Source organism: Mustela nivalis (genome assembly GCF_964662115.1).
Source record: "Mustela nivalis genome assembly, chromosome: 3".
Lineage (NCBI taxonomy): Eukaryota > Metazoa > Chordata > Mammalia > Carnivora > Mustelidae > Mustela > Mustela nivalis.
This window is the reverse complement of record NC_139022.1, coordinates 74,546,633-74,566,251: the sequence shown is the minus strand read 5'-3', so window position 1 is coordinate 74,566,251 and position 19,619 is coordinate 74,546,633. Positions and strand designations below refer to the sequence as shown.

At 38.7% G+C, this 19,619-nt stretch overlaps 1 protein-coding gene, 1 long non-coding RNA gene and 1 pseudogene across 3 annotated transcripts in view; all 3 read left to right on the top strand.

Moving 5' to 3' along the window:
* The window catches only part of LOC309861654, a 429,230-nt gene that overhangs the window by 107,908 nt on the left and 301,703 nt on the right, over positions 1–19,619 (top strand). The gene's annotated exons all lie outside the window — the stretch shown is intronic.
* ATG10 (autophagy related 10) overlaps positions 3,550–19,619 on the top strand; it is a 305,650-nt gene continuing 289,580 nt past the window's right edge. Inside the window, exon 1 of the mRNA XM_082724726.1 lies at positions 3,550–3,738. The gene's annotated coding sequence lies outside the window, so the exon portion shown is untranslated. The remainder of the gene's footprint in view (positions 3,739–19,619) is intronic.
* LOC309860893 (ribosome biogenesis protein NSA2 homolog pseudogene) lies at positions 18,114–18,976 on the top strand (annotated as a pseudogene). Its single transcript has one exon. The product of its transcript is annotated as a ribosome biogenesis protein NSA2 homolog pseudogene (transcript).

Genomic DNA, 19,619 nt, shown 5'->3' with positions numbered 1-19,619 from the left:
TGCAGAGCTAATTGGGTCAACTATGGTATTCTTTAAAGTGGAAATTAATTTGAACATTTTTCAAAAGTATTTTCAGTTTTCTTTTGGTTACATTTAGGTTATTTTGGTCACTATGATTTTTAGAATTTTACCCCAGGAATTCAATTAAAACAGACCCATCTGAAAAATATACCCTTCGGTGAATAATATCTGCTAATGAAAGTGTAGGTTTTGAATTTCATGCTAATTACATTTTTAAATAAGGATGTTCTTGAAATTATTTTTATTTAAAGGCAAAATATCTGCATAGATAATGGCCAAAGCTAACCAAACTGCTTTAAAAATTAATGAATATTAATGAAGTTCATGAATAGCACAATACTGCCCCTGCCTGCCTTAGGAAAACAAATGTATTGACTTCATTCTCCTAAAATAACAATCCTTAGCTACTGATGGTTAAAATAGTTTTGTTGCTAAAAGCTTGTACATAGTGCAGTTTTTGCAATTAGTAAGACTTGGCCTTGTTTAGTAGACTTCTATCTCTTCCCAAAAAGTAAGCATATTTTATCTTTTTACATACCTGAATGCTATTTTTTTTATTAATTTGCCATCTCGTGACATTTCGTAATTTTTCTAAGTTCCCGTCCCCTGTCATTTTAGTAGCTCACATGAATGACTCAGGATTTTCAGGCCTTCATATATATTTGGTATATAGATAATGGCATCATTAGTCAGCACTTCCATTCATCTAAATTTGTCTAAGCACATGGGAAGCTGCTTAGGACATTTTGCAATGAAAGTGACAAATGGATGTCAATCAAGTGGCCCAACCCATTTCAACCTTATTTTCTATGATGTGTAAATGTTTGTGTATATTTATTCCGTAAGATAGGCTATAGGCTATTTTTTGATCTGGACATGCGCCTGCTAAGGCAAGTTTCCCAGGCAGATCACTGGTTGGCATTAGACTAAATTTGGGAAATTTAACAAATGAATGACCAAAAAAAAAAAAAAGAAGAAGAAATAGGATATAAATTTAAGTAATGATGGAATCCATTCCCCTAAGAAAAACAATTTTTGATACTGTAAATTTTTAAGATTCTATAGTTTTACTTCAAATGAATTTGTAATGAGAAAGGTAAAATCATTTCAAGTAAGCCAGCAAATTTGGGTCAAAATGAAAGCAGTTCTGAGAGAGAATGAGAGAGAGAGAGATTCCTGCTTCCCATAGGCCTGGTTGGAATTTTCTATTAAAAAAAATATATATATATATATATATACACGTATTTATTATATATTAATATATACAATGTAATATATTACATATATTAAAATATGTATATACACATATGCACATATATGCATAATATACATATATACCTGTTTAAATATACACACAGATACTATACTATATTGTCCTACTTCTGTTTTCATTCTTTGTTTTTAATAACTAGTCCAATCTCTAGTGTTATATGGTAAGCAAATGTGCTTATTAGAACTTAATGCCAGTTTTAATCTAAGATTACATTGCACTTGAAACTCTTTTACTGTTTTATAACCTGTAACATGTTTTTACATGTTTAGGAGTGCTGCTGCTGCAGTAAAAATTCTGTCTAGATATTATAATGAGTTTATATGTTTAGTCAAAAAAGTGTAGTATGCTAAATTAGACGGTAAAGATTCTAAAATCCTAATGTTTTAGTAAACCCTTGATAATAATTGTAGTTCTGTGGATTAAAAAAAAAAATCGTGATATTTTAATACTGCATAGAGGTATAGTTGTTGTTTCTTTCCTAAAGTTGTTGTGGAATTTCTTTGTCCATAAGGAATATTAAAGAAAAAGTTTATCATTTTAAGTTATTTTATTTGGAAATGCTTTGGAGTGAAGCTAATCTTTACACCCAAGACTACAGATTGCTATTTCACTTACCATTATCCATGGCAAGATGTTTAATTTTACTCCTGTGAGCCAAAGAATTTTTAGTGACTTTTGAAAAGTGGAATGTAGGAAGTAGGTCCAGTTCATTGTGAATGTGGGAATTTGATAAATCATGCTTGAAATGACCATTTACTCTATGACTTGTTATATAACGGACAGACGTGAAAAAGAACTTATCAACTTAACTGTGAGTTTAAGTTTAGAATATCTTTTGATTGAGGGGACAGTCAGAGGTCATCACAACAATTACATTTAGCTTTCAATATATTCTTTGGTCCACCCATGCTTTTTGTTCCAAATTTCTGTATATAAGGACACAAATGAGATTTTTCTAAATGCCTATTCCACAACTTGCCTTCTAAAAATCAGACAGGGCATCTTTTTCTGTTTACATGTGGAAGCAAAGAATACTGAATTAGGGGGGAAAATGACTCTCTTCCTTATGATTTGGAAACAAAGCATTATTTTATATATAATAATGATAATAATAATAATAATAATAATAATAATAATTTTAGCAGGCAAAAAGCCTTGGTTTTGTTAATAAACAATACTAACTCAGCTCAAGCTACTATTGGGAATTAGATACAGAAAGGTTCAAGCTGTTCGGACTTAAATTTTCAGATATGTAACATATGTGATGACCACCCACCTAGTGGTTAAATAATATGTTTACTTTCCTACAATTTCCTGAGCCCATTTGACTTTGGAGATTTAAATATGGCATAAATCTTTGTGCTCAGGAACCTGGTGTCGGAACTCTGAAGTAGCAAGAGCCTCCAGCCTTGACTCTAGTTCCTGTCAGTCTTTGTTCCAAATCAGTGGTTTGTTCTCCATCCCACACACTTGATTCTTCTCTCCCTGTAGGCCCTCCCCATGTAAGGTGCTCCTACTGGGGCTGTCTGGGGCACCCAGAAAGCAGCTGTTGGATGGCTGTATCAAATCCTAAGGGTATAGTTTGACAGGTTCAGCCTCACCTACAAGGTCTTTAAGGCTAAAATTAGCCAGATTCCACCCCCCCCCCCTTTTTCCAAAAGGCTATATTTAGCCAAAGGATCTTAAACATGAAGAAGTTCTACAAGAGGCCTGTAAGCTGAGGTGGCATTTACATTCTGGTCTCTGAAGAATCCACAGTCCAGGGCCCAATGGCCCTTTGAAATGTTTTTTGATTGTTGGGTGGGGGGAGGTGGGTGTTGGCTGTGAAGGAATCCCTAAATGCCATTAAAAATCCCAGCACCCTCCACCTCTTTTAGCCTTTGCTTGCAACCACACTGAGCCCATTCCCTTAACCAGGACATGAAGATGCTTTTGGGTAGGCTTGGAAAAATGACAAGGATGGGTGTTTCTCATGCCACTGTTCCAAGGAGAAGACTGGAGGACAGGCAGCTGAAGGGACAGATAGCCGGTGCAGACACTTGACAACTACCGGGCAGAGGGCCAAGTCCAGGGCCAAGCACTGGGCGAGGCTCCAGAGGCCGGGCCCATGCCCAGGGCACTCAGTGCTTCAAAGCTGGCACAAAAAGAACACTCCTGCCGGCAGGAAACTGAGTTGAACAGATTGGGAAAGAGCAAAAACAGGCTGCCCAGGAGGCTGTCTCCCAGGCCTCCAGTTTCTAGTTGTCAGTGGCAACCCAGGATAGAGCAGATTCTGGCTTTCCTCCTGCCTGCGGGGCTGGTGGAGGTGGACTGAGTCCAGGGAGTATGCAGTGCACAAGGACCCAGCGCAGGAAGGCACAGAGGAGAGGTTTGGCCTGTCCCTGCTGGAGAGAAGCCCTTCGTCAACTTAGAATTCCCAGGCCAGCTTTGTCTTGGCTCTGAGAGTAAGTCCTGACGCTTTATAATTTCTGTAAAATGTTAGAACTTCCTTGCCGCGGGATTTACTTCAAGAAGTTTCGTGGGAGGGTAAGGTGAAGAGCACAATTTTCTTAGCCTCTTATTTCATTTCTCCTATGTAGTGCTTATCGTGTTTATAAGAAAAAGAAACAGGGAAGACTGTGATCAATTCCCCTCCTGTTGCAATAGCATACTCATATTTTTGACGTGTTAAACCAGGACAGCTATTTCTTAAGGGCTAAAAGTTGGCGAATCAGTGCCACTTCCCTCCTCCTAGAGGAAGGCAAAATAGTTCTGAGCTTTATTAAAGAATTCTGGATGCTGAGGAATCCAGGCATTGTGTTGAAGCCAAAAGAGGAAGAAAGAGAATGAAGCTTTGGATTTGAAGAAATCCAAATGGACTCCAGGTTAATAGCAAAGGATTTTGGCCAGTGGCTCCTATAATTAACAGAAAGAAAAAACAAAAACACAAAAACATTTCTTTTCCTTCTCTCCGTAAGACATGACAGTAAAACTCTATAGTCACATCAGACCTCCTGAACCAGCACCTTTAGGTGGGGATGGGAGAGTGTGTTTGGGAATCTGAAGCTTCAGCAAGTTTCACAATCGATTTTTATACGTGCTGAATTTTGAGAGCTACAGCCATATAGCTCAAGAATAATGTCGTCCTTCCATTATCCTCGATCATGAAGGTAAATGAAGACGTAAGAGCTTAGCAAAGTATCCCCATTTTACAGATGAGGAAACTTGGCCATGGAGAGGTCAGGCAACTTGCCTAAGGATAAGATGAGTGGCCGAGCCAGGTTTCACACACAAGCTTGAGGCATTAAAGTCCCTTCTAGTCACTCTGTTCTGGGCAGGATATATCATCTCTATAGAATTTAGTTTTCTTGTGGCTACCGTAGGGACAAAACTTACCTCAAGAAGGTGTGAGGGTTAGATACTAATGTAAGTAAAGCTCCTGACACATAATAGTCACTCAAGAAATGATTACTTTCACCAAGTGATGGAGTAAGTCAAACAGTGGGTAGTCCACACGGGGATAACCAGTAATCGAGAGGACTCTCTGAATAAGCTTTATGGTTACATTTTATTTCACCCGCGCACCTACTTCATCCTTATTTTGTATAAAAAAGTCATTCCCTGGTCTCTCTCCAGTGCGCTGATTTGGGACTACAACAAATGGGAGGTGAACAAACCACAGAAAGGCTAGAATCTATTGCCGGTTTTTCTAACGCCAATCTAGATGGAATCTAAATCTCATTTCCAAACACCCAGGATAACTGGCTGCATTTGTCTTGCCTAATGTATATAACATCTAAGGAAAATTTCTTAAAGCAGCTATGATGCCACATGGCATTTCTACAGCTTTGAAGTCCATTTTAAGAAATTGATTTGGTTACATCATTGCTTTATTAAGGCCATAAAGTCTGTCTACCTCGCCTGGATCATCTCCCTAGACAGACTTTCCAACACTCTCCAGTATGCCTTCCCACGTGTTCTCTGTGCTGGAATATACCTTCTTCTCTCTCTTCCTGGAATGCTCCAATTCATTTTTCAAGGCCGCATCTCAAATGTTACAGTCTGTGTGACATCCCTCTGTCCACTTCCCCAGAGAGAATCACTCTACTCTCTGCTTACACAAAACGCAGTTAAACCTCAGAGCACCATCACGAAATACCACATTGAAATGATTTGTCTTGTGAGCACTTCCAGGCCAAGGACCATGATTTACACATCTTCGTGTATGTCAGAAACTGACACAGTCAATGGCACATTTTAAGTGCTTTAGTAATGCTTGTTAAATGAATAGAAAGTTAGAAGTGGGGCAGGGTTGGTTTTTCTCTTTTGTTTTTTTGTTTGTTTGTTTTTGGGTTTTTTTTGTTTTTGATTTTGTTAAAGGGAATTTGTACAAAGCCATCTGACTGGTTTTCAGTGAGCCAATCTAAGAGTTTTTGGTTGTTCATTGTGATCGAAGAAGTAAACACACAAAAAATGAACCTTCCTTTGTAAAAGTACACACTGTCCTTATCTGTAGCGGGGGATGTCATGCTGATGAACTGACCAAAGAGAACCAAAGAAATGCCAACATTTCTTAAATGTTAAAGAGAGAACCAAAAGAGAACCAAAAAAATGCCAACAGTTACAATGGCTGCAGTTGCATTGCTTGGGGTAGAAACCCAGAGTACGTGGCCTTAGGTTAGCATCAGAGTTGAATTTGAAGTGAAAGATGGCCCTGGAACATTTTAAGATCAATAGTGCCTCTTCAATTTTTAGCTGCCCCATATTCTAAACTATGCCATATTTCCCCCTCCTTTATTCCTAGAAAAATTCTACTCTTCAGGGGCACCTGGGTGGCTCAGTTGGTTAAGCATCTGACATTGGCTTGGGTCATGATCTTAGGGTCCTGGGATAGAGCCCTTATGGGGCTCTGTGCTCAGGTAGGAGTCTGCTTGTCCCTCTGTTCTTAGCCCAGCTCATGCTCTTTCCCTCTTAAATAAATAAATTGTTAAAAAAAAAAAAATTAGAGCCATCTTGAGCTAGTGGTGAGTGGGAAATTAAGGGAAAGAATAAAGTGAAATAAGGCATTTTCTTCATTTTTCTTTGGCTAGGACCAGCATCTTGTTTTTTGTTGTTTTTTTTTTTTTCAAAGATTTTATTTATTTATTTGACAGATAGAGATCTAAGCAGGCAGAGAGGCAGGCAGAGAGAGAGAGAAGAGGAAGCAGGCTCCCTGCTGAGGAGAGAGCCCAATATGGGGCTCGATCCCAGGACCCTGGGATCATGACCCGAGCTAAAGGCAGAGGCTTTAACCCACTGAGCCCCCCAGGCACCCCCCAGCATCTTGTTAAGAAAAATGGTGTCTTGTAATTCCACATGGTTGGCAGTGGTGGAATGAGTGGAGATTCTGGGCCCTACATTTTGTGGTCTCTGCTTTTCCTTTCCAGAATTATCAAGTACAGGACACCTTCAGTGTCTGTCTGCTCCAGCAACACCAGTCTTCTCCGTGTGCTGCTCCTTACAGAGATTACATAGGCTGTTCTCTTTGCCGAGGGAGCTCTTTCATTCCCTTTTCATCAAATTGATACTCTCTCATCCTCAACTCAAGTATCATTTACATAAGGAAACTTTCCCCAATCTCCCTGGCTAGGTCAGTTTCCTCCTGATAGCCCTCCTTTAGTAGTGCATATCATAGTTATAATTTTACATTTATCTGTAAGTTTATCTCAGTAATGTCTGCCAGCCCTGTGCTCAGAAGCCCCACCAGAGCTGTTTTGCGGCATTATATTTCTAGTGCCAGATTCAAAGTGGGTTTCAATAAATAATTGTTCAATAAAGTAAGGCAGAGAAGCAGGTTCCAATGTGGATTGAATTAGAAGAAGGTATGAGAATAAACTACTTTTCTTCAAAAACATTAGAGGTTGGTAATCCTTGAAATGGAAGGCAGCAGATAACTGGGGTTCCACGTCCATTCACAGAGTCCTCCTGTGTGCCAAACACTGTGCTAAGTCTTAAAACTACATGATGAACTTTTATTTTTATTTTTAAAGATTTTTATTTATTTGACAGAGAAAAATCACAAGCAGGCAGAGAGGCAGGCAGAGAGAGAGGAAGGGAAGCTGACTCCCTGCTGAGCACAGAGCCTGATGCGGGACTCAAACCCAGGACCCTGAGATCATGACCTGAGCCGAAGGCAGAGGCTTTAATCTGCTGAGCCACCCAGGCGCCCAAAGACTACATGATGAATGAGACATTGACTCTTGTCCTTATGGTTTCTTTAAAGGTTCTTTTAACTATGTATAAGCTAATTATACTGATGATAACAGTGATGCTAATGTAGAAGGGACAGTAAATATGTACAGTAGCCTGAGCATCTGTTACATACAGGATACAGTAAGATGGAGGTGTCTTATGTTCATCAGTTTACTTGATTTTCACACAATTTATGAGGTAAGCATTTTATCATCTCTAAGTCTATAGCTGAAGAAATGGGAGTTTCAGAGAAGTTACATTTCTTTTCTTTTTCTTCTCTTTTTTGAGCCCTCTCTTTTTTCTTAAGTCTGGCTAAAAGTTTATCAATTTTATCTTTTCAAAGAATCCGTTCTGGTTTCACTGATCATTTCTACTGATTTTTGGTCTTTATTTCATTTATTTTGGCTCTAATCTTTATCATTTCCTTTTTCCTAGTAGCTTTGAGATTTGTTCTTTTTCTAGCTCCTTTACATGTAAGGTTAGATTATTTGAGATCTGTCTTGTTTCTTGAAGTAGACCTGAACTGCTATAAACTTGCCTCTTAAAACTGCTTTTGCTTCCACTCGAAGATTTCGGAGTCATTATGTTTTTGTTTTCATTTGTCTCCATGTCTTTTTGGTTTCCTATTTGCTTTCATGGTTTACTTATTCATTTTATTTTTATTTTTATTTTTTTAAAAGATTTTATTTATTTATTTGACAGAGAAAGATCACAAGCAGGCAGAGAGGCAGGCAGGGAGAGAGAGAGAGGAGGAAGCAGGCTCCCTGCCGAGCAGAGAGGCTGATGCGGGACTCGATTCCAGGACTCTGGGACCACCACCTGAGCCGAAGGCAGAGGCTTAACCCGCTGAGCCACCCAGGTGCCCCTAGAATTTTTCTGGTAGTTGATTTTTAGTTTCATACTATTGCGGTCACAAAAGATACCTCATGTAATTTCAGTCTTCTTGAATGTATTGAGTCTTGTTTTGTGGCGAAACATGTGATCTATCCTGGAGAGTATTCCATGTGCATTTGAAAAGAGTGTGTATTCTGCCATTTGGGGATAGAATTTCTGTATGTATCAGTTAGCTTCTTCTGATCTAATGTGTCATTCAAAGCCACTGTTTCCTAATTGATTTTATGTCTAGATGATCTATCCATTGATGTAAGTGGGGTGCTGAAGTACCCTACTCTTATTGTAGTACTGTAAATTTTTCCCTTTCTGTCTGTTAATGATTGCTTTATGTATTTAGATGCTGCTATGTTGGGTGCATAGATATTTACAGTTGCTCTATCCTCCTGTGGGATTGTTCCCTTTATCATTATGTGAGCTCTTTTTTGTGCCTTGCAACAGTCTTATTGTTTATAAGATTTTATTTATTGTTTGCTTGAGAGATAGAGAGTATGAACAGGGAGAGGCACTGAGGGAGAAGCAGACTCCCCGCTGCACAGGGACCCTAGTGGTGCTCAATCCCAGGATGCTGGGATCATGACCTGAGCCGAAGGCAGTCTTTTAACCCTCTGAGCCACCCAAGTACCCTGCAACAGTCTTATTTTAAAGTGTATTTTTTCTGATGTAAGTATTGCTACCTTAACTTTTTTCCCACTTCCATTTGCATGGTTTGTGTTTGTCCATTTCTTCACTTCAGGTCTTAAGTGAATCTCTTGTAGGCAGTAGATAGATGGATCTTGTTATTTTCATCCATTCAATCATCCTATGGCTTTTGTTGGGGCATTTAGTCCTTTCATGTTTAAAGGAATTATTGATAGGTATGTATTTATTGCCATTTTGTTACTTGTTTTCTAGTTGTTTTTGTGGTTCTTCTTTGTTCCTTTCTTCCCTTTCTCTCTTACCTTGTGGTTTGATGGCTTTCTTTAGTCTTATGCTTGGATTCCTTTCTCTATATTTTTTGTGTAAAAAAGTTAAAGTTTCTTGCTCAAGATTACTCAGGGCTCAATCAGATTCTGGTCTAGTTAATTTTTAAGACTATATTTTTATAGATTAGAGATAGGAATGAAAGGCAGAAATGGCTCTGAAATCCCCCTAAAATCTTAATCTTTAATATTCTGCTTCCTGACCACAACTTCCTATTCTTCCACATCTGTCTTTCTCTCACTCCTAATCCCAGTCAACCTCACAGAGACTCTCAGAATCTCTTTTTCTCCCTATCCCCTGGCTCCCTTCCAGCCCCAAGTCTATCTTCAGCTTTCAAAGGCTTGATTCCCTCATAGCCTTCTACTTTCACTGCATCCATCAGTGAAATCTCAGTGTTATGACCAACCTCCTCTACTCACATACAACCTTATCCTTACATCATTATCAAGGAGTTGATTTAAAGATTTAATAAGTCAGTACATGCACTCTCTAAGAAATACCTCACACATAAATAGTATTATTGTTTTTATTTATCCCCGAGAGCTAATTGGAAGAAAGCTGGTCTGTGCTGACTTGGTCAACTTTCAGTGGATCCCTAATGTTTTTGTCTGCCAGTTTTGTTACTTGGCAGAGTTAAGCCCCCATTTATTTTTTAAAGATATTCCAAATCTCTGTTCTTCAGAGGTCTGCTACTCAACTCCCAATACCATTGGTATTAGCAAATGACCTTGAAAGCAGACCTCTGTTGTTGCTTGCTCACCATCCACTCCCCTTTCATTATGGTAATTACCACCACCCCCCACTTCCACCCCATTCACCCTTCTCATGTCTGTGGTTTGTGTGAATGACCATATCTTCTTGGTCATAGTAATTGCTTTAGGGGTAGGCATTTGACCCAAGGTGAGCTAATCACAAACTTTCCTAAGACTTCAGAAGCATGAAGTCCTTTCTCCTTTTGAGATTATTGTTGCTAAGTAGTATAAAAGGATGAAGATGTGGACACATAGACACAGCCTTCCTAGAAACAAAATATAATCAACAGAGCCAAGAAGAAGACAGATCTTGATTCTGTACCTTGAGTATCTAGTTCTAGCTACACATGGTGACAGTATACTCCTTTTAAATTATGTGAAGTAATGTATACCCTTCTTTTTTTTTAAAACTTTTTCAGATTGGTTCTATCACTTGCACACTTGCAACTGGAAAAGTCCTAGGGTGCCTGGATAAATCAGTCAGTTGTGTGTCTCCCTTGGCTCGGATTATGATCCCCGGGTCCTAGGATTGAGTCCCAGATCGGGCTCCCTGCTCAGTGGAGACCCTGCTTCTCCCTCTGCCTGCTGCTCCTCCTACTTGTGCTCTCTCACTCTCGTTCTAGCTCAAATAGTTAAATAAAATCTTTAAAAAAAGAAAGAAAGAAAGAAAGAAAGAAAGAAAGAAAGAAAGAAAGAAAGAAAAGAAGTCCTGACTACTGTACTTCCTAATGACTGATAAAATGAAGGATAGTAAAATTCTTTCCTTGATGTTTGCTTCATTGGTTCATTTCTCTATATCATATCATTTCTTCTTGGCCCAGAGAATGAATGCATCCCCTGGTTCAAGGCTCACTGCCTACCCCTTTGCTTCCCTCTCTCTTCTCTATCTTCAACTGCTCTCTTCCTCCTGTTCTTTACTCTTAAACTAAAATGCACTAATTTCCGCCCTTGTCTAACATATTCCATCTTTATCTTTCCCTTTTCACCCGAACTACCCAAAGGGTTAGTTTATATCACTCTCTCTATATCCATACTTCCCATTTCCTTCTCTGCTTTCACATTCCACTCACTCTGGGTGTCCAGTGATTTCATTTTGGCAAGTGCAATGACATCTTTGGACCTCTCTTTTACATTTGACAATGTCTCTAACTTTGCTTCTCAAAGCTGTCTCTCTACCTAGGTTCCAAGATGAGACACTGATTTATCTTAGTTCCCCCTAAAACCTTCCTAGCCACTCCTTCTCTATTCTCCTATAGGTTCCTCTTCAATCCACTGCTTTTTATGCTACATACTCTTTTTGGGTCATCTATCTCATGATTTTCATTTTTATCATATGCTGATGACACGGAAATGAATTTCAAATATTTGCTATATATTCCAGAGGCATCTCAAATTCAACCTAATAAAAGCAGAACTTATCTTATTTCCAAATCTGTCTCTGCTGTATTCCCTATCTCATCTTATACTGCCATGATTTCGAACAGATGTGAGCCTAAAGTCTTAAGAACCATTTTTGTTTTCTTTACCTCCCAACAACTTGTTGGTCTTCCAAAATATTTATTGAGTCTATTTTCTCCTTGTAGTAGACACTGATGGCCATCTGTCCAACAAACGCTCTCCCCACCTTCTTTTAACAGAATTCCAGTTTTGCAGGTATCCACATGATTGTGTAAAGCTATGTGCTTGAGGGAAAACTGGCATCAGTCTTTGTCCCAATTACAAAGGATGAGTCTTGATTTGTCTTTTTTATGCCAATCATGATAATTCTTGTCGAAGAAAAACTCAAAAATGTTTAGGTAGTTATCTACATATAAATATTTGCCTCATATATAAGGGAAACTCACTAAGTTATCGCCAATGAACAAAGATGAAACAACAGGAATTATGGGGTGAGGGAAGGAAAAAAACCTCACAGACATTCTGGGAACATTAAATCTTGTTTTATATTCTGGATAAACCAATTAGCCTGCAATTGCTTTTGTTCATTCTACAGCTGCATTTTGCAAAATCCTTTTACCCTCTCTACCTTCTACTATCTCTGCAGGTACCATGTTTTCTGGGATACCAGAACTGGGATACTCCTAACCCCTGTTACACACCACACGTATTAGAAACCCTTTGTTTGGGAGGCACACACACACACACACACAGAGCATTCCATGTTAGCTGCTAGATTATGTTTTCTCTAGTTGTATGGTTTGGGGAGTGGTATATGCATCACATGCCAAATGTAGACCTGTTTGGGTATGGTGGATGGTTTTATTTATTTATTTATTTATTTATTTATTTTCAAGATTTTATTTATTTATTTGACAGAAATCACAAGTAGGCAGAGAGAGGGAGAAGCAGGCTTCCTGCTGAGCAAAGAGCCCGATGTAGGGCTCAATCCCAGGACCCTGAGATCATGACCTGAGCCGAAGGCAGAGGCTTAACCCTCTGAGCCACTCAGGAGCCCCATGGTGGATGTTTTTAAAAGGGAAGGAAAGGCCATATTCATTGCATCTGATTAGTTGTGATTAAGGAACCTTGGTGATCTGCTATTCTAGAGGTTAGATTTTCTCATATACATCATTTCTGAAGTGCATGGTTACTAAAGTTGAACTCCTACAACTGGAGAGAGACTCTCTTAAGGAGACACAAGCTAGATCTGTCATTTATTTAGCATATTACTCAACTGTTATGAAGTGCTTCATCATAGCCTTGTTAATAGATGCTTGCCTCAGGCAAGTAATAATTTACTGGGCAAGGTATAAAGGTTCTCATTTTATTCATTTCCTACTATATATTTTGTATGGTGGAAAACAACTTAGAGAGCTTTCAATTCCCTCCTAACTTTTTATTTTGAAAAATTTCAAGTACAGCAGAAACTCGTCATACCCTTCATCTAGAATCATCATTAACATTTTGCCATATATGCTCTTTCTTTTCTTCCCCTCTACCTCTCCCCAATATGAACACACACACATACACACACACACACACACACACACACACACACACATAATTTCTTATAGCTAAACAGCCTGAAAATAAGTTGTAGATACCACCCCTTTACCCTGCTACATGTTACCTCCTAAGAATAAAGACATTTTCCTACATAGCCACAATATTGTTGTTATACGGAATTTAGCCTTGGTACAATAAACATATCTAATATATAGTATATATTCAAATTTCCCTAATTGTCCTAATTCTGATTTAGCTCTTTTCTCACTGGGATCTTATTAAGAATCATGCATTGTACTTAGTTATGTTTCCCTAGTCTTCTTTTCTCTAAAACAGTCTCTCCGCTTTTTAAAAAACTTTCATGACATTGTTATTTCTGAAGAATTCAGACCCATCATTTTATAAAATGTCCCATAGTGTATATCTGTTGCCTTATGGTTGAATTCAGGTTAAACATGTTTGGTAAGAATATCACATGAGGTATTTTCTTCTTAGTACCAAGAATGAAAAAGTTGTTCCATTATCGGTGATGTTAAGTATGATCAATTCTCTCTCTCTGTATCTCTCTGTCTCTCTCTCTGTCTCTCTCTCCTCCTTTTAGTGCACATCTCAAGTGAATCATTTATTATGGGATCCTCATAGAGATGAGACCAATATCTCCATTTATTGAGCATTTAGTAAAGTAAAATGAAGAATAAGATATTTATTTATAAAAATACTTTTAAAATAAAATGGTCAGGTTTCAATTACCTGGATATTTTCATTAAAACGTTTATAATATCTTAGGAACAGAATTATCTGCACAGTTGTCTCAAATCTGCAATTCTCTTTGTTCACACAGATCTAGCCAGCTAATGGCATCTATTATCTCCAATTTGCAAATCAGCACAAAATTTAAATGGCTTAAAAACAACACAATAGAGTGGAAAAAAAGAGATTAATCAAGAGCCTACAGTCGTTAAACTTGTCTAATGACCTTAAGGAAATCATGTGCTCTTCCTGGGCCTCAGTTTTCTCTTCTGTGTAATGGAAAAGTCAGGTCTTTAGTGTCTCTAAACTTCTATCATTTTTTTTTTTTAAAGATTACTTATTATTTGAGAGAGAGAGAGAGAGAGAGAGAGAAAGAGCATGAGCAGGGGGAGGAGCAGAGGCGAAGGAGGGGGAGAAGCAGGCTCCCCTGGTGAGCCGGGAACCCCATGCAGGGTTCAATCCTGGGACTTCAGGATCATGACTTGAGCTGAAGGCGGATGCTTAACCAACTGAACCACCCAAGTGCCCCTAAACTTCTCTCATTTTATCTTTTTTTTTTTTTAAGACTTTATTTATTTAATTGACAGAGAGAGAGAGATCACAAGCAGGCAGAGAGGCAGGCAGAGAGGCAGGCAGAGGGAGATGAGGAAGCAGGCTCCCCGCCAAGCAGAAAGCCCGATGCGGGGCTTGATTCCAAGACCCCAAGATCATGACCCGAGCTGAAGGCAGAGGATTTAACCCACTGAGCCACCCAGGTGCCCCAACTTCTATCATTTTAAAGGTTTATTTATATCTGTAGTTAACTGCCATATACTCTGAATGTTTGACTCATAATTACAAATGCTTATGCCTTGTGCAAGATCAAGTTAACTTATTTTATTTATTTATTTAATTTTTGAGGGTGGTGGAAATAACAATTTTAGGAATAAGAAGGAGCTCTGGGAATTATCTTTTTAGCCTCCCACACGAATAGGGAAACACATCCTATTGGTGGCCATCTGGATTGTGCTTGAACACTTTAGGTGATGTGGTAGTAACCCTGTGAGGTAATGTGTCTGTGTGTGAGCTCCGAAGTTATGCCTCAGCCATTTTTAGATCCTTCCTGATGATCCATGACATTCCCACACTCACTGTCTTAGTCTGTTCAGGCGGCTACATCGAAATACCATACACCGGGTGGCTTTTAAACAATAGAAGTTAATTTCTCACAGTTCCGGAGGCTGGGAAGTCCAAGATCAGGCACCAGGGTAGCTGAGGCCTGATGAGAGCTCTCCTCATTCAAAGCTGTTTTACATTGTCTCCTCACACAGGGGAGAAAAGGGATCTTTCTCAGGTCTCTTTTATAAGGGCATCAATCACATTCCATACAGAGAGCTGCACCCTCATGACCTAATCGCCTCCCCAAAACCCCACTTCCTAATACCACCACATTAGGCATTAGGATTTTAACAAGAATTTTGCGGGGCAGGGCGCCTGGGTAGCTCAGTGGGTTAAGCCTCTGCCTTCCTCTCAGGTTATGATCTTAGGGTCCTGGGATCGAGCCCCCAATGGGCTCTCTGCTCAGCAGGGAGCTTGCTTCCTGCTCTCTCTCTGCCTGCCTCTCTGCCTACTGTGATCTCTGTCTGTCAAATAAATAGATAAAATAAATTTTAAAAAAGAATTTTGTGGGGGAGAGGAGGAATACAAATATTCAGCTTATAGCACTTACCTTCTCTTGACCTCAGATGTCCCTTCCTTCACTCTTCAGCAATGCACCTGTGAGTCTATACCTAGAATTCACAGCTCAGCTCTTCTCTGCCTCCGAGATCCAGGTATTTGGTCTTCTCTCCTTTGACCGTCACTTTCACCTTCCTCATTGCTCTTGAATAACGCTGGGATGTAAAATCCCTGGACACTCTCCTTCCTCCCTATCTAGCCTACCAATTCCTTACGACTATATTTATCTTCTACCCAGCCTGGGCAATCACTTCAGCATTGCCCTTACAACTTCTTCAACACCCACAGCATTTCTAATTTTACCAGGTGTACTTGAACATTTATTTATATGCGAACTACTGCACAACATACTTGCATAATATAGAACAGCTGTGCAGAGAAACAAAAAATCAACTTGTGAAGAATGCCCTAAGGTGAGTGTATACTTTTTAGAATAAAAATCTGTATTTAACTATATTGGTGATGTAACTAAGCAAATACCACTGACCAAATTGTATATTATTCATGTAGGGTAATAATGGCAACACTTCCGGGTGAAAATGAGATACTTGCCAACTTGCTAATGGGAGACTGAAAATATTGCACATGTAATTTCAAAGATCTTAAGACATTGAGAGCTGCAAACATATGAGGTCAAATATTTCTTCTGATGTGTAGTGATGTGCTATGGTTTACGTTAGAGATGGAATATAATGATTGTAGATCACAAAATATGCCCTAAGGGTTTGGATGGTTTTTTATTGTATTTTTCAAGAATAAATAAGTACATCATATTTCAGAACAACATGCTTTTAATGCTAATGTAAATCATAGGTGCCTTTCTTCATATTTTGCTCCCAATAGATTTCTTTGCAAGGTCTTAATGTAAATAGTTATATTTAGAAATCAGAATAAAATACTGGCACTGGGAGGACTCTTAGAGATCATTCATTCTGTGAGAGAACCGAAGCCCAAAGGGGCAAGAACATTTTTTCAAATCTTTTAGCTCTGGTGATTGAGCCAGATATAGAGCCTGGCTTCCAAGTCTAGCTATTTTCTGGATGATTTTTCAGCTGTTTATCTGGGAACTTTGGAGTCTCTGGAGGTGTGTTAAAACTACCTTGGAGAAGACAGTTGATCATTCCTCATCTTCAGTTAGAACTATACTACTTTTGAATGTTTTATATTTTGCAGTTCTCCTTAAAAATTTAAACTAAAGAATTCTAGTGTTAAAACACACATACTTAAAAATATTGAAAACTATGCCTTATCCATCCAAATGGTGTTTGAATTTTTTTCTCTGTAGCAATTACTCAATACTAGTATGAAGTTAAAAATTTTATATATTTCACATATTTTTATTTAAATTAGTTCTTTAAGGAAATGCATCACAAATGTTGCTACAGATAAAGATGGAGATGTAGGGGCGCCTGGGTGGCTCAGTGGGTTAAAGCCTCGGCCCTCAGCTCAGGTCATGATCCCAGAGTCCTGGGATCGAGCCCCACATTGGGCTCTCTGCTCAGCAGGGAGTCTGATTTCTCCTCTCTCTCTCTGCCTCTCCACCTACTTGTAATCTCTTGTCTGTCAAATAAATAAATAAACAAATCTTAAAAAAAAATGGAGATGTAGATAAACTGAATAAAATCCTTTCTTTTGCTATCTTCACAATCAGAAGGCTTCTTCTTGACTTTGCCGGCATGCTACCTAGCTATTTCAAAATGAAGAGAAACAAAATATGGTAGGTACCATGAGAAGAAAAAAAAAGTAAGCAAGTTTTGGTTTCGAAAACTTACCCTGCACTCACCTCGTGGGAGCCTGATGTATTGTTGTACATAAGTGGCTAGAAGCCTATGATATTCATACATTATGTAGCAGAAACATTTATTTTCACAGCTCTATTCTTTCTCAAGAATTTCTTCTCTGGGAATACAAATGTTGATTGATATCTAATTAATTACACACATTTTCCTCAGTTTTCTTGCATATTGCTCTTAATAGTAACAGATAGCTTTCTAGCATTATGGTGACTCTAGCTATCCATGTCTTCCTAGAGTCATGGATTGGTATATATTTTAGTCCCTGTAGGCTTTCTGGCTTTCTAATTAACTGATATTTTCAGTTGATTTAGATTATTGGTGCCTGAAAATTTTCATTGATCATTTCATCTTTCCTTAATTCTACAGAGAATTTAATTGTCAAAATAAAGTTGAGTAGACTGTTAAGAAAACAAATTCCCAGTAAGAATATGTCTTGAAGGGGCGCCTGGGTGGCTCAGTGGGTTAAGCCGCTGCCATCGGCTCAGGTCATGATCTTGGGGTCCAGGGGTCGAGTCCCGCATCGGGGGTCTCTGCTCAGCAGGGAGCCTGCTTCCTCCTCTCTGCTTCTCTGCCTACTTGTGATCTCTCTCTGTCAAATAAATAAATAAAATCTTAAAAAAAAAAAAAAAGAAGAAGAATATGTCTTGAAGTGGTTGTTTTCCCCATTGGGACATACTCAGTTTGCACAGTGATAATTCACAAACATTTTGGATTCCAGTTATGAGCGTCTCTCCTTTTAGAGCAGTTAAGTTCTATGAAAACAGAAGCCTATTTCAAAAATACCAGGAGCGGAAACTGAGATCTTCTTTGCGCCCCGACAGCTGCACCCCACAGCTCTGCAGCCGTCACCATGCCACAAAATGAATATACTGAGTTACACCGGAAGCGCTATGGCTATCGTTTGGATTACCATGAGAAAAAGAGAAAGAAAATAGGTCGAGAGGCTCATGAACGTTCAAAGAAGGCAAAAAAGATGATGGGTCTGAAAGCTAAGCTCTACCATAAACAGCGCCATGCTGAGAAAATACAGATGAAAAAGACTATCAAGATGCATGAAAAGAGAAACACCAAACAAAAGAATGATGAAAAGACTCCACAAGGAGCAGTACCTACGTATCTACTGGACAGGGAGGGACAGTCTCGAGCTAAAGTACTTTCTAATATGATTAAACAAAAACAAAAAGAGAAAGCAGGAAAATGGGAAGTTCCTTTACCCAAAGTTCGTGCCCAGGGAGAAACAGAAGTATTAAAAGTTATTCGAACAGGAAAGAGAAAGAAGAAAGCATGGAAAAGAATGGTCACTAAAGTCTGCTTTGTTGGAGATGGCTTTACTCGAAAACCACCTAAATATGAAAGATTCATTAGGCCAATGGGCTTACATTTCAAAAAGGCCCATGTAACACATCCTGAATTGAAAGCCACCTTTTGCCTGCCAATACTTGGTATAAAAAAAAAAAATCCTTCATCCCCACTATATACAACTTTGGGTGTGATTACCAAAGGTACTGTAATTGAGGTGAACGTGAGCGAGTTGGGCCTTGTGACACAAGGAGGCAAAGTTATTTGGGGAAAATATGCCCAGGTTACCAACAATCCTGAAAATGATAGATGCATAAATGCAGTCCTGCTGGTTTGACAGCAGTTTGAGACAAGTAATTCCTTATAATTACTGAAGACTACACACCAATCAGGAAAACAACCATTGCTGTGATGGTTCTGAATACTACCAAACAGCCTTACGTATCTGCAGTCATCAAGAGAAGCATTTATTCTATTGTGAAAAACATTAAAATAGACATTTATTTAAAAAAAAATACCAGGAGCATGAATTTTACACTTAAAATTTTTTAACTTTCACAGAAAATTGAGATTATCTAAGCTATAATTTGACTCCTTTGACACCTAAAGAGATGTATATAACTTTCCTCAATCTAGCTGTTTTTCTTCACTTTCTGTGGTGATGTGGTTATGATATTAAAAACCAAAGGCGTGGATGAAACTCTGGCACTGATGTTTCTAAACTAATCCAGCATGAGAAGAAAAGTGATTAGAAAGAAGACAGTTCCCAATGGAAGATGGATAAGCTATTTCTAGAAACTACCATCACTATGGAAAAAAAAAAACAAAACCTTTTTGGATATTCGCACAAGTTCAAGAAGGACAAAGTGTGAAGAAACTTTGCCTTACTGCTACTTATAATGGCTTCTTTCCTGAAACTGCTGAGAGCTTTCGATTTCCAAAGCAAAAAAATTTTTGAGGTGTGTTTATTTTTAGAGAGAGAGTGCACACGCTATTGAGGGG